At 38.0% G+C, this 12,918-nt stretch overlaps 2 long non-coding RNA genes across 2 annotated transcripts; one reads left to right on the forward strand and one right to left on the reverse strand.

The window, feature by feature from the left end:
* Positions 1-1,790: 1,790 nt before the first annotated feature.
* Positions 1,791-7,194, reverse strand: LOC145421050 (uncharacterized). Its single transcript, XR_013902321.1, has 2 exons — positions 6,994-7,194; positions 1,791-2,630 (listed from the first exon to the last, which is right to left on the reverse strand). It is a non-coding gene; the product is annotated as an uncharacterized LOC145421050 (long non-coding RNA).
* Positions 4,406-5,498, forward strand: LOC113008060 (uncharacterized). The gene is made up of 2 exons (XR_003269983.2): positions 4,406-4,567; positions 5,174-5,498. It is a non-coding gene; the product is annotated as an uncharacterized LOC113008060 (long non-coding RNA).
* Positions 7,195-12,918: the final 5,724 nt, after the last annotated feature.

Here is a 12,918-nt window from a genome sequence, read left to right on the forward strand (position 1 = left end):
GAGTTTTGCAAAAGTGACCTAAGTATTGAGAAATGTGTCCTAGCGTCTGTAAAAAACTGTAAAGCTGTGAAGAAAAGAATTCTGTGAAAAGCTGAACAGAAAACAAAGTGTACCAGAGAAAAGACACATTGGATCAATCGTTTTACAGTTCGGACTAAAATAGATCTCAACAGTGCTCTTTGCTTTTAGTGTACTTTCTAGTGCAATGGACTAGTGATGTGTCGGTAGCTAACGAAACAACACACAGTTCATTTGACTGCAAACGGGAATCTACTGACACCTAGTGGTGAGATTATATATTTTTAAATCAACCTTTAAACTTTGAATCAACCTTCTAATTTTAAAGTCATTGTCTAACATTGACATGTTATATTATTTAATTATTATTTACACAGTCACATACATTAGTTCAGAATTCAGAAATAAAGCAACTTGCCACTTCCCTTTTGTGGCTCCTCCTCAGACACAAATAAAGCTGACAGGAAGTTCAGGTCTGTTTCTCTCTCTGTCTGATGATCATGATGTTCAAGCTAAACCAAGCAGCACTGCTCTTCATCAAGCTTTTAGTGATGTGGCATGTCTCTGCAGGTAAAGACTACATTTGTGTTTAAGATTATTTTTTTTCTAGATTAGATACCGATATATATTTATATTGACTTATTGTCGCCGTTAAACTTCATACACTGTTAGAGATATCCACATTTTATATTAAGATATTTTTTCCCTCTAAACTTCAGTAATGCTTCAAGACGAAAACAGAGCTATGATGGTGTCCAGAGGAGACTCAGTGACGCTGACTTGCAACATATCCAAGACAAATACAACGCAAATCTCCTGGACCAACAACAGATCTGTTTTTCATTATTCCATTGAGCTGAATCGCACCTATTCAAATTTCTCATTGCATAGACTGAAAATAAATCATGAGCTCCCTACAAAGCTAATTATTTGTAGTGCTCAGCCCGAAGATGAAGGACTTTATAAATGTAGCATAGCAGGCAACCGTGGTGTAAATATCATTACATGGAATTTAACTTTGTCTGATAGTCCCAAAGGTGGGTAGTGAAAAAAGGCAGATGAATCACTTCTAGTAAAGGTCAAATAAGCCATTTAAATGAATTCTCTGCTGATTTTATACAGAATCAATTTCATCACAATATTTTCTATACATACTCCCACCTGCAATTGGATTCCTTCTGTGTGGTATCACACTAGCTGTCTTCCTCTACAGGTGAGTACAACTTTTATAACTTCATGATGCATGCACGAATGTTGCTCTTTGTTATGCTGATGCAGAACTGTTGCAGAAGTGCTTGTAAGACGGATTTCATTATTAAACAACAATTTTATTGTGTATGCCTGCATTGAAAGAGTTCATCTCAAATTACCAATGATTATTTTTTAGTTGACCGAGCAGTTAATTTTACGTACATGTTGAGGATTTGAAGCATCTAAATGCAGCGTGTTGTGAATTTTTGTGTGTTCACTATTTCTGCAAAAACCACAAATCTAATCTAAATTAAAAGAGGTGAATCAGCCCTGAGTGCTTTAGCTTGACTTATTTTTCTATGCAGTAGAGGATGAAAAGAGGAAATGTCAGTAGTGAGGACGTGTTTGTGGTTAGAGTCAAAGTTGAGTCAAGGGCCATTTTCTATCCAACCACAACCTCTATGTTCCTTTTTTTTAACTAGAAAAGTATCCCAGCTAATTATTTTCTCAGAGTCCAGTCTGCAGAGGCTCATCATACTTAAAAGCTTTTGGAGAACAAAGAAAAAAGAACAATCCATGAGTCTGGGTATTAGTTTTTATGTTTCAGTACTGTAATCATGGTGTGGTACACAGGTAACCAATCCAACAACAACACAGGATCGAGCAATAAGAAGGACAACAAAATTGTAATGCTGAATTCATAACTCTAGGATAACTGGATCATAGGTGTAACTAAACACAAACATTTACCAGGTATAGCCTGGTATTTTTATGTTTAACTTGTGGTAAGTTACAGCGCGTTAGCAAGCACAAGAGTGTAACAGTATATAGTTACAGTATTGTACTTATATATATCAAAGTGAGCTGTATTACAAAGTGTTACAATACAAAAAAGGAAGGCTTCCAAGGACAGTTTTCATGTTTTCTATTGGTATGAATTTTCAGTTCGTGTTGTTTCCAAATTATGTTTTAATACAATTCAATATATAATTCAGTTCATTATCTAACATGTTAAAAAAAATATAGCTACAAATAGTGACTGCCTTCATTGTCTGGGTTTTCTCACAGTGATAGACATTTTGCATTTCCTGTGGTCACTATAAGATTTCGAGTTTGTTACAATTTACTAACCAACTCACTTGTGATAATGGACACGAAACAGGTGGATATAACTAAAATGTGGTCATTATTGGTCACTGCTTTTACTCTGCAGAAAAATGAGGAGGAGGGCACTGAATCAGGATCCAGTCCAGGATCAGTTTCCACCTAATTCAGGAGACCAGGTCAGGAGATCTTTGTCATCTTTGACACTCTCACATGTCTCTGCCTTATTTTCTTTCCTAGTTTCACCACCAATTCTTATTTGCACCTTTTTGGTCTTCATAGGCAGCGTTCTCTCAACCACAGGGTGGCACTGCTCACTGTAAAAACGACAAACAGAGTGGTCAGTATATGGAGAGGCTGAATTTAATCTATGGCCACTACTGAGCTGATCAGTCTTCCAGTTACACAGAGACATGGACGTTTTTCAACTTGAAAGCTGAAACTGCAGGGGAACCCCACCAGAATGAGGACAGCAGGGCTACTGTTGCAAAGAAATGTTGGATTCAAGGACTAGAGAAAGGACATGAACATGCTGTTTCAGAGACAGAAGGAGCATTTTTAAAAAGTTTTCAGTGCAGGAACATTGTATATTAATGTATTTAAACGGCTATAACAGTTACTGAAAGGTACATAACAAAGTCATAATAAAATAATACACTATATTTACAATCCCCACATATCTTTGATGATATGTCAGTATATTTTTCAGTACAGACAATGGCAACAATGAACATGGTTTAAAATACCTCAAACATTTTTATCACTTTCACCTTTAGATCAGTGTTTCCAGGAAAGAGGTACTTTCTATATGTTCACAATGCATACCACCAGAAATCATCAAAGTTATAGGGCTTTTTGTCTCTTTGTGAAAAACAAAACATTAAGTGGACTTGATGGCCTTGCTGGATGTAAGAGAAAATTTAATGGCGTTTTTAACATGACCCAACTTTACACTAATACAAGTTTTAACAAATTAATTCAACACATTTTAAGTTATCGTGATTACAGACAGAATGACATGCACATACACAAATGCTACCAAAATACAACCTACAACTGGTGAAGTGAATAAATATCCATGTTATGGCAATAATGGATGAACCGAACAGAATCCACTTGGAGCTTTGAGAGAACAACAGGTGGTTGTTTTCAGAATTAAGAAAAATGATTTTAAACCTTTTAATCTTTTCAGTGGAGAATATCAGTGAAAATTAGTTTTTAGTTTCTTAGCTGGTTTATTGAATAGAAACAAAGCCTAATTGTTGTTGATGAAATATGTATATGAATATGTATATGTCTATGAGGATCCACAATGTCTCCTCATCTTCCATAGTCCTCAGCACTGGCTCCCCTCAGGGCTGTGTGCTAAGTCCCCTCCTGTTCACGCTGCTTACATATGACTGCTCAACCAGGCTGTCATATTGTAAAGTTTGCGGACAACACAGCTGTTGTTGGTTGCATCACAAACATTGATGAGACTGGCTACAGGAAGGATGTGGAACACTAAGAGGACTGGTGCAGGAAAAACAATCTCTAGAGATTGGCATATATAAGTACAGAGCTGTGTTCAGAAGAGACTTGTTGATGTTGACTTGCACCATATTAATAAAACAATAATCTCTTGGACCAAAGTAAGATCTGAGGATAGCAGGGATAGCAGTGGTGCCTGTGCTTTTTTAGAAAAGTATAGTTTAAAATGAGTTTGACCAACATGCATATTAACATGCATAATGCCAAACAAGATTTGATTAGCAAGTTGTTTTTTTTAACAAAGTTAAATGCATAAATGCAGAACACATAGTGGAACCACATGTAATGTTTTTAAAAAGCCAGCAGATGGTGACAGTTGATTATATGTTATGACACGATATGTAACTAAATTGATACTTTGGTTAGCACTAACTGAAACAAGTGTGATTTAAAAAAGGGCCTTAACCCTTTGTGTATCTAAGATGAATATTTCGGATGTTCAGAATTGGAGGTTCGTGATAATTGGAATACCTGTTTAAGTTAGCTCTGTGTAACCACGGTAACTTCTGACCCCAATTCCGCCAGTCCCTTTATTGTGGCGGGAATGAATCCTGTATAAGTTCCGGGTCAATCAGCTGCATGTCCCTGCTCCTCTGGCTGCTGTTGTCCCTGTGGTTGGTGTACTTGTCAGATCACGACAAATTTTGCACTACAGGCCAGTTGACAGCGTGCAATAACCCGGCCGATTCATTCATCTTTACACTACCTCACACTCGACTCAACGGTGAGTTATTTGTTTGTTTTGTCACAATTAATGTACATGCGGAGCCGCGATCGCACATCCTACAATGCCGGTAAGCTAATGCTAGGCTAGCGACAGTAAGTGCAATTACTAGTGTCATCTATTGAATATTGTTGTTTTTGTTTATTCCATTATGGCCGAATGTTGACTTAACGTATCTAGAGTTGAATGAGTGATTTGATTTTTGTAGTTTTGACCGTTTTGGATGTTCTTTGTTACTTTTCTGATGAAATGCCGAAACGGCCTATGAGATTTTGCATTGAGTTAAATTCCATTTACATTATTGAATCTGTTGCGCAACACCTGTGATTAAATGAGTTTTGTAAATATATTTGATTAACTTTGGATAATATTTATTAGCTTTAACGCTGATATACTTTGATGGGACCCATGAGAATGTCTTTCTATAATAGTATTTAGAATGACATTCATTATAAGAGATGATGGTTTATTGATTGTTGTATGAAACGTGGCATTGATTACTTGACTTTGTTATTTATGGATTTATGTATTTATTTTGTCACAGCAGTAGAATGCTGTTTCATTTTCTTCTGTGAATGATAATTTCTGTTTTTTGACCTTGTTTAGGTCAGGTTTTTTTTGTTCTCCCGCGATCAGCCCTGATCAGCGCGAGATGGCGAGCCACCCGACCACCGCTACGTTGCGGTAGGAATCGTGAACCTATGGACTGAATCACAAATTGTTGACACATGACCTATCACAGGTCCATGGAACTAAACTAAATCACATACTGGACTACACCTCATCCCACCTCCTTTTGGAACCTAATAAGCTGTTTTGTATTGTCAACATTATTTTTGTTTGTGATATATATGCATATGTTTTTATTTCTTTTGTACATCCGTCTATACACTTCTCATAACAAACATAATATATATATATTTGAGCTCTACTTTTGTTTCCTGTGTTTTATTCACACCCTCAGGCTCCATAGTCGAATCTTATTCTGATAGCTCATTGTCTATGAGGCTGCAGTCAGGCACCCTGGTCCTATAACCGCGTTACATCTGTGTTTTTCTGCATTGCGCCAAATACATTCTGTTTTTTAGAGGATGTTTTGTGGTCATTACGTTGAGAGGCTCAGTTCAAGCTGTCAGCTGACAAGAAAACAGTTCTGAGAAAAACTGAACAGGAAACAAAGTGTGCAAAAGAAAAGACACACTGGATGAATCGCTCTACAGTTTGGAATATAAAGATCTGAACAGCGCTCTCTGGTGACAATTTCTACATCTACAGGTAATATCTGATGGTGATGTTATTTCCATGACATAAAAAATATTGGCACTAACTGGTTGCAGGTGAAATAGAACATATTGTTCAAATTCAAATTTTATTTGTCACGTACACAGTCATACACAGTACGATATGTAGTGAAATGCTTGGACAACTGCTCGTGACCTAAAGAAAACAAAAAAGGAAAAGGCTATGAATAAGATAGGAAATAAATATGAAAAATTAAAAAGGGTAAATTTAACTAGGAAGGAATAAAATATAAATTAAGGTTAAAAATGAAATAACTGTACAACACAAATTAGAATGAAGGGTAAATTTAACTGGGAGAATAAGATAAAATATATAAATTAAAGTTGAAAATAAAATAACTGTACAACAAAATACACAATATAGAACTATATAAGAATGTATGAAGAAATATAAATAAATATATACACAATAACAGCAGCGTGATTTAAGTAATGAAGTGAAAGTATCTTCCTCTGCTTTTGTTTGTAGTGTTTGTGTCATGGTTCTGATTCGTTTCGACCCAGTATTTTTAGTTCTTGTGTATAGGCTTTATTTGAATGTTGGATCGTTTTGTTTCCCTGGTGCTTTGATTATTATTATTATTAATAATAATAATAATCAATTTTCAGTGATTCTGGTTTAGGGTTTTGTGTCTCATGTTTTGCATAGTTTGAGTTTCATGTGTTATATTCTGTCTGCCTCTCTGTGTCTGCATCCTAGTGTGATGGTTTCCTGTTTTATTTTGATAGCCCCTGTCTGTTGTCAGTGTGTTCATTTTTGCTTCTCCCCTGTCTCGTTAGTCTAATTTCTCCCAGCTGTGTCTCCCTCCTGTTGCCCATTCCCTGATTACGCCCCTGTCTATATAAGCCCTGTGTTTTCCTGTGCTCTCTGTCGCATTGTACCCGCAACCTGCTGTGTCTCCTGTTCCGGTTTAGTATTTCTAATCCAGTGTTTCAGTCCTTAGTTCCTCTGTCCAGAGGTTTGTTTGTTTTTTGAGTAAGAGGTTTTTTTTTACCAGCAATAAAACTGCTCCTTTATTACTCCCCACCTTTTCATATGAAGAAACATTATTTTTCATGGTCCCTGTGCCTCCCAGTGTTGCTACAAGTATTTGTTGTTTTGCTCTCTCTCACTCTGACTCTTACCTGTCTGCCTGGGCGGAGCTCAGATGGGGCTCCTGCCCTTGGCATACGCACCTGCAGCTAATCACCGGTGATTTGCAGTTGCTCTTGTGCTCTTCTTAATGCAGGGGCTCTGAGCGACTCGTTGCTGGAATATTGGCTGTATCCTAGTGATGTGTCCTGTGTGTCGAAGCGTCGAATCGTGTGTCGGGTAATCTCGGGGGCTTGCTTTGATTACGTATGCAGTGACGTTCGAGGCCTCGCGGGCAGTCCGTACCACGTGACTGATTCAGGGACTGGTTTACCGGTTCGCGCCAGATTCGAAATAAAATGGGCAGAAAAACAGCTGATTCCCCATCACACTGTGTTGTGGAATTGGATTACGTACGTGCTACATAGTTACTTGTGCATTTCTTCTTCGATGGAACCAGCAAGGAAGAGATGTTTTTTTTAAATTTTGTCTCTCCTAATAAAGTATGCACACAGTAATAAATATCACAAATGATAAACACCATAATATAAATAAACAACACTACACATCCTATAATCTGATTTCTGTCTTTTAGTTTATTAAAAAGTGAAGCACCAAACACTAGTTTGTGTCATTATCCAGATGTACATAAGCATGATTACACAGGTACTAGGAGCGGGTTTTGATTATAGATTAAAATCGATTCCAGCTTGGATAACGTGATATCGATTCATTAAAACCCTGAATCGATTTTTAATATAAATATTACTACATTTCAACCACCACCAAACAGCTAAAACAGTAAATGAGAGCAGGTACACCGATTCTGCACAAAGATGTAAACACAAGGCGCGGACCGCTGACGCATCAGAATCACACACACACACACACACACAATATACTTCAAGAACAGTTTCCCGTCTAAAAATCTGTTTTCTGCATTATTCGCTTGTTTGTTATGCATAAGACCTCCGTTGTTTGTCAGCCGCTGTTCTTTCCCATTTAAATACTTCCGAAAAGAAAACCTAATTTCTGCCGTTCAATAGGCTACTAAAATAATTTAAACTTTTTAACATTATGCAAAATTGCAAAACGCTAAGGTGTGTCTCTAAAAAAAAAAACCTCTATTTGCTCTGCTTAAATTCAGCAGCATCAGGTAATGTTCATTTGTTGATTAATGGTTTTCTTTTGGTTTTGATCTACTGCTGAATATTTTTATAAAATCGTTTTTCTGTTTTTGCCTCAGCTATGTTGACACAAAGGCATCTGCTGTGATGCTTACACATTAGATAAAGTCTCGAAAGTGTCAGCTTTCTTTTTATAGTTATACAAATATGCAAATGTACTGATCTTTGATCTGAATTATACTATTGACTGACTGTCTGAGGCTAACAGTTACACAGTCATACCAACACGCTGTCCTGATACTTTCCACTTTCTCTTTTGTATCACACATACTGAGACAATATTCGGGATAAATAACCAAGAAAACAATTTATTTATTCAGTTTAGAGGTTTACACATCATCATAATCACAGAGCCCGCTTCACTTGAGTTGTCCACTTGATGGCGCAGTAGAGCAAATGAATCATCACAATGCTTCGAACCATGAGTCGACCAATTGGGTGGAAAGCTTCAGTCCATCATGAGGCTTCATCTCACCATCACTACTGTATCCCAATTCACGGTCTGCAGCTTTAAAGGCTGCATTTTAAGGCCGATTACATCACAGCGACGCAACGAAGGCTGTCCCAATTCAAAGGCTGCTCAAAATGGGGCCCTCAAATGCGTCCTTCATTTCCCAGAATTTTAAGGATGTGGCGGTGTAGACTTTGTGGCCCAACATATCCCAGAATGCATCGCAGTGGGCGTGGATAATTTTGCCGAAAAAAATGGCAGAAGCAGAGCGGCGGAAGAGTAAACTTTTTAAAGTAAGTACTGAATATTATGTCACTCATTTATGTGCAAATTTAATAATGAAGAACATTCAAACATTACTGTTGGCCACATGGCGACAACGTTATGTGACATTAGCGATGTTTGTACTAACTTGGTTTTAAAGCCTTTACTTTAAAATATATGACGTTCAATAGTTGACGTTAATCCTACAGAGAATGTGATGATTTTATGGATAATTAAAGTCAGTCATATATCCACAAACACAACAAGCTGAAAGTCAGTGATGCTGCTCGGTTTGCAGTCCTGAATATCACGGCACAAGCAGGATCCACTGCACTGTTAATGTTAGCTATGTTACATTGCTGCCTCTGTTCGGTGGTGTCAGCCAAACGGACTTTAACGTGTGTTTGAACGAGCTGACGGTTCACTCGTTAAGCTGAAAGAAAGATGCTTTAATCACAGGAGTCACACATGTGTCCACTGTACCATCTGGGAACTCTTCTTGTGTAGCACTCGTAATAACACAAACACTAAATCCTCCTTCTCTTGTGCTGTTTTGTAGCAGTGTATACACCTGAGACTGTCACCTGTCTGTCTGTCCTGCACTCTCTCTCTGTTTCTTTCTCTCTGATTGTGTAATAAAAGTATGAACATGTGTTTATAAGTTACACTTGTGTTTGAATCCTGCAGCTTATCACACATTTGATTTCCATGTGTGACAACTGCAAGTGTCCAGAGTGAGGACAGACTGAGGGACCCACTGCTGCACATCATCTGTGAGGCTTTGCACCCCTGATGATCCACCAGGACAAACTCAGCAATGTGTGAGGAAGAGGAGGAGGAAGAGCCAGCAGCAGCTGACAGATGGAGAGAATAGACAGACTGTTCCCTGTTTGTGAAGGACTGCTAGAAAAGTTTAAAATAACTAATTGTCTGTCCTGAATCAGTCTTATTAGGTAATGTTCAAATAATGTTATCATTCCAGTGTTTTCAGTGTGGGAGAAAGTACTCAGGGCCTTCAAGTTACACACTATGAAAGGCAGCAACAAGTTTAATGTTCAGAAACCTAAAGTATGTATCAGCAGCAGAATGGAGCTAAAAATAAATGTTTGTTCCAGTTCTATGAAGCTTTGAGTATTTTGGATTAGTAGCACTGCTGTGTTTGTTGCATCATATTGCTGTAATTTTTTATATGCTTTATATATTCTGAGGTAAGTTGATCTATAGTGTTACATCATATTCTATAAGGATGTTATATGTTTGTATACTTTGTGCCCAGTTTTACCCATTCAGCAGAAGTCAGCCTGTTTAAGGCTCTGATATCTATTCTGTATGACTTAAAGCAGTTATGACATGGTCTGATTTTCTAACCCAATAAAGGAATATTTCATATATCAGTCTACTCTTCATTTTATCACACAGTTATCACAGCTTGTACATTTTCTTTTCATACATATGTAAGCATTGAGCCAAATTTAGTAATGCCAACATATTAAAAGAACAATATTTGTCTCTTAAATATAATACATCTATATATACAATGTCAAAGATACTTGTCTTTGAATGAAGATTTAAGGTGATGGGAAATATAAATAACTGCAACTTGAATCTTTACTGAAGCTCAGTGTTTGGCACAGTTCACTCATATGTATTTCACTCACATGTGCTGTACCAGTGTACCTGGCCATATATCATAGTTACACTGACTTTAGTCTCATGAACAACATTAACTAATTGTTATTTACTAACTAATCTTAAAATGACTGTTCAGTACAGAAATGAAGACCAACAATCATGTTTTACAGTCCCGTGGTCTCAGCCTCAGATACTTATTAAATCACACAAAGCTCATGTAGAAACAAATGAACAAATGTTCTCCTTCATTTCTGTCAACCAAACATTTCCAGCTATCATGGTTGCTAGGCAACCTGGGCAGCGCGACGGAGGCTAGACCGTCCCATTTCACAAGCCTCGGACTTCCGGCCTTAGCGGTCTTTGAGTACACGGCCCTTGAGGACCATTGAGGCTGCGTACTTTAAGGCTGCAGACCCTGAATTGGGATACAGCCAAGGAGTAGTAATTAATAAATTCAGCACTATTCAACAAAGTGCGACACTGTGTGTGCAAAAGAAGGTGTTACAACTAAAAAACGTGATTTGGTACCAACTAATAGTAGGATTGAGGTAAAGCCTCCTCTCAACATCTCAGTCGACAGGGTCTCTCCCAGAGGGGGGGGCTGTGACCCGTTGACGCCCCTGCCAGCCCCCATCCTTTGGGAAACCCTCTACAGAGGAACCGTGAGAACAAGGAACTTGCAAGTTCTTCACTCAGGCACTGTTCATACCTGGTCTATTGGAAGTTCATGTAAGAAGTCAGAAGCATGATGGGGGCGTCAGGGGGTGGAAGGCAGTGCCTAAATGCATCTCCCCTTCTTAGATTTTGAAGGAAAAAAATACATCACAATAGTTTAAGTAAATTGAAAGAAATCAAGTGGACTTCTTTAAATGTCTCCAAGCCGATTCTCCTCTGATCCAAGAGGCTTCTTGTCCAGTTGATTTGCTACGAAGAGATTTTGGCTGTAGAAGTATTAATAAACAATACTTCACCTTCTAAAGAGGAAAAAAGTGATGTTTGTGATGTGATGTTCAATATAGCTGTATAATGTTTATAATGTTTAAATGACTATAATGTTTAAAGTGTAACAATTATGTGAAATTTGACTCTGACACCTTTGAAATATGTGAATTTCCTGTTGATGCTTTTCCTTTTAGTTAAGGCGGTAAGACCATGTGTGTGGCTCTTTGTGGTGCATGGACCTTTGCTCTGCACACGAGGTGGATAGATAAATTGTTTTCTTATGTCACAGGTCAAAAATTGAACCCCTATATTGGATAAGTGGAAAAAAATGGATGGCGATGCCTCAAAATACTATTTTTAACAGCAGCTTTCTTTTTCTTTTTCTTTTTTTACAAGTCTCGATACTTTTATGAATCAACAATGGCCAAGTTAAAGTGGAAGTTTGTAGTAAAAATGTCATGAGGCAGAATAAGTGCAAGAATTACTGGCTGTGTTGCAAACTGAGCAACATAAGAAAAATCATTATAACGCCCAGATTTTTAATGAACAGCACAAGAATCATTGAATCTGCAAAATGTCCCTGCATCTTTACAATGTGCATCTGAAAAAATTATATATACTCTAAATGTATTCCCAGTTGATTTAATTTTTTTAAAATGTAATAAAAAAACAACGAAGTGTGTTGACATGAAACATTGTCTATGCTACTTCCACATACATTATTATTTATAGTTAAGGTCAATCACCTACATGTAAACGTTAGTTATCTGCTTAGCAACAGAGCAACTAACCACTTCCTTTTTTTTCAGCAGCTCCTCCTCGATGCAAAAAAGCCGAAGATGAAGTTCAGGTCTGTTCTATATATAGAACAGTGGTGGCATAGAAGAGCCACCTCCACAGGACAAGACTCAGCAGTCTATCTGCATCTTAAGGACAAAGGTCACTCTTTCGAGGATGCCAATGTTGACATTTTGGACAGAGAGGACAGATGGTTTAAAAGAGGAGTGAAAGAAGCCATCTATGTCCACTGTGAGCGACCATCTTTGAACAGAGGCGGTGGTTTACGACACCAACTCTCTGCCATCTATAATCCAGTTTTGAGTTCCCTCCCCAGACACCTTAACGCCCACTCACATCCTGGGCCATCTGACCTCAGGAATTCGCATGATAAGGTGGGGCCAGGTTTCACAATGAGCTCACCCGAAACCCTGGCTGATTGGACCCACACCCAGTTTCACACCTTGGCTCAGGGGATTAGAGGATCATCAGGAGGTCCTTTGTCCCTCTGTGGGGGGTCACTCCCACTAGGTTTAAATCTGGGACTCCCCACCATTTGACCTTAGAACTGAAGAAGCTTCTCAGATGAGAGGTGAAACGTCTTCAAGCAACTTAAAGAAGTCCAGACGCTTTTCTTTGCAAGCTCCTTTGACTACGATGACCTGGATGACTGAGAACCTTCACAGACACACTTACAGAGGTAGTAATTATTGACCTCAGCTGTT

This window comes from Astatotilapia calliptera, chromosome 16, assembly GCF_964374335.1.
Source record: "Astatotilapia calliptera chromosome 16, fAstCal68.1, whole genome shotgun sequence".
Lineage (NCBI taxonomy): Eukaryota > Metazoa > Chordata > Actinopteri > Cichliformes > Cichlidae > Astatotilapia > Astatotilapia calliptera.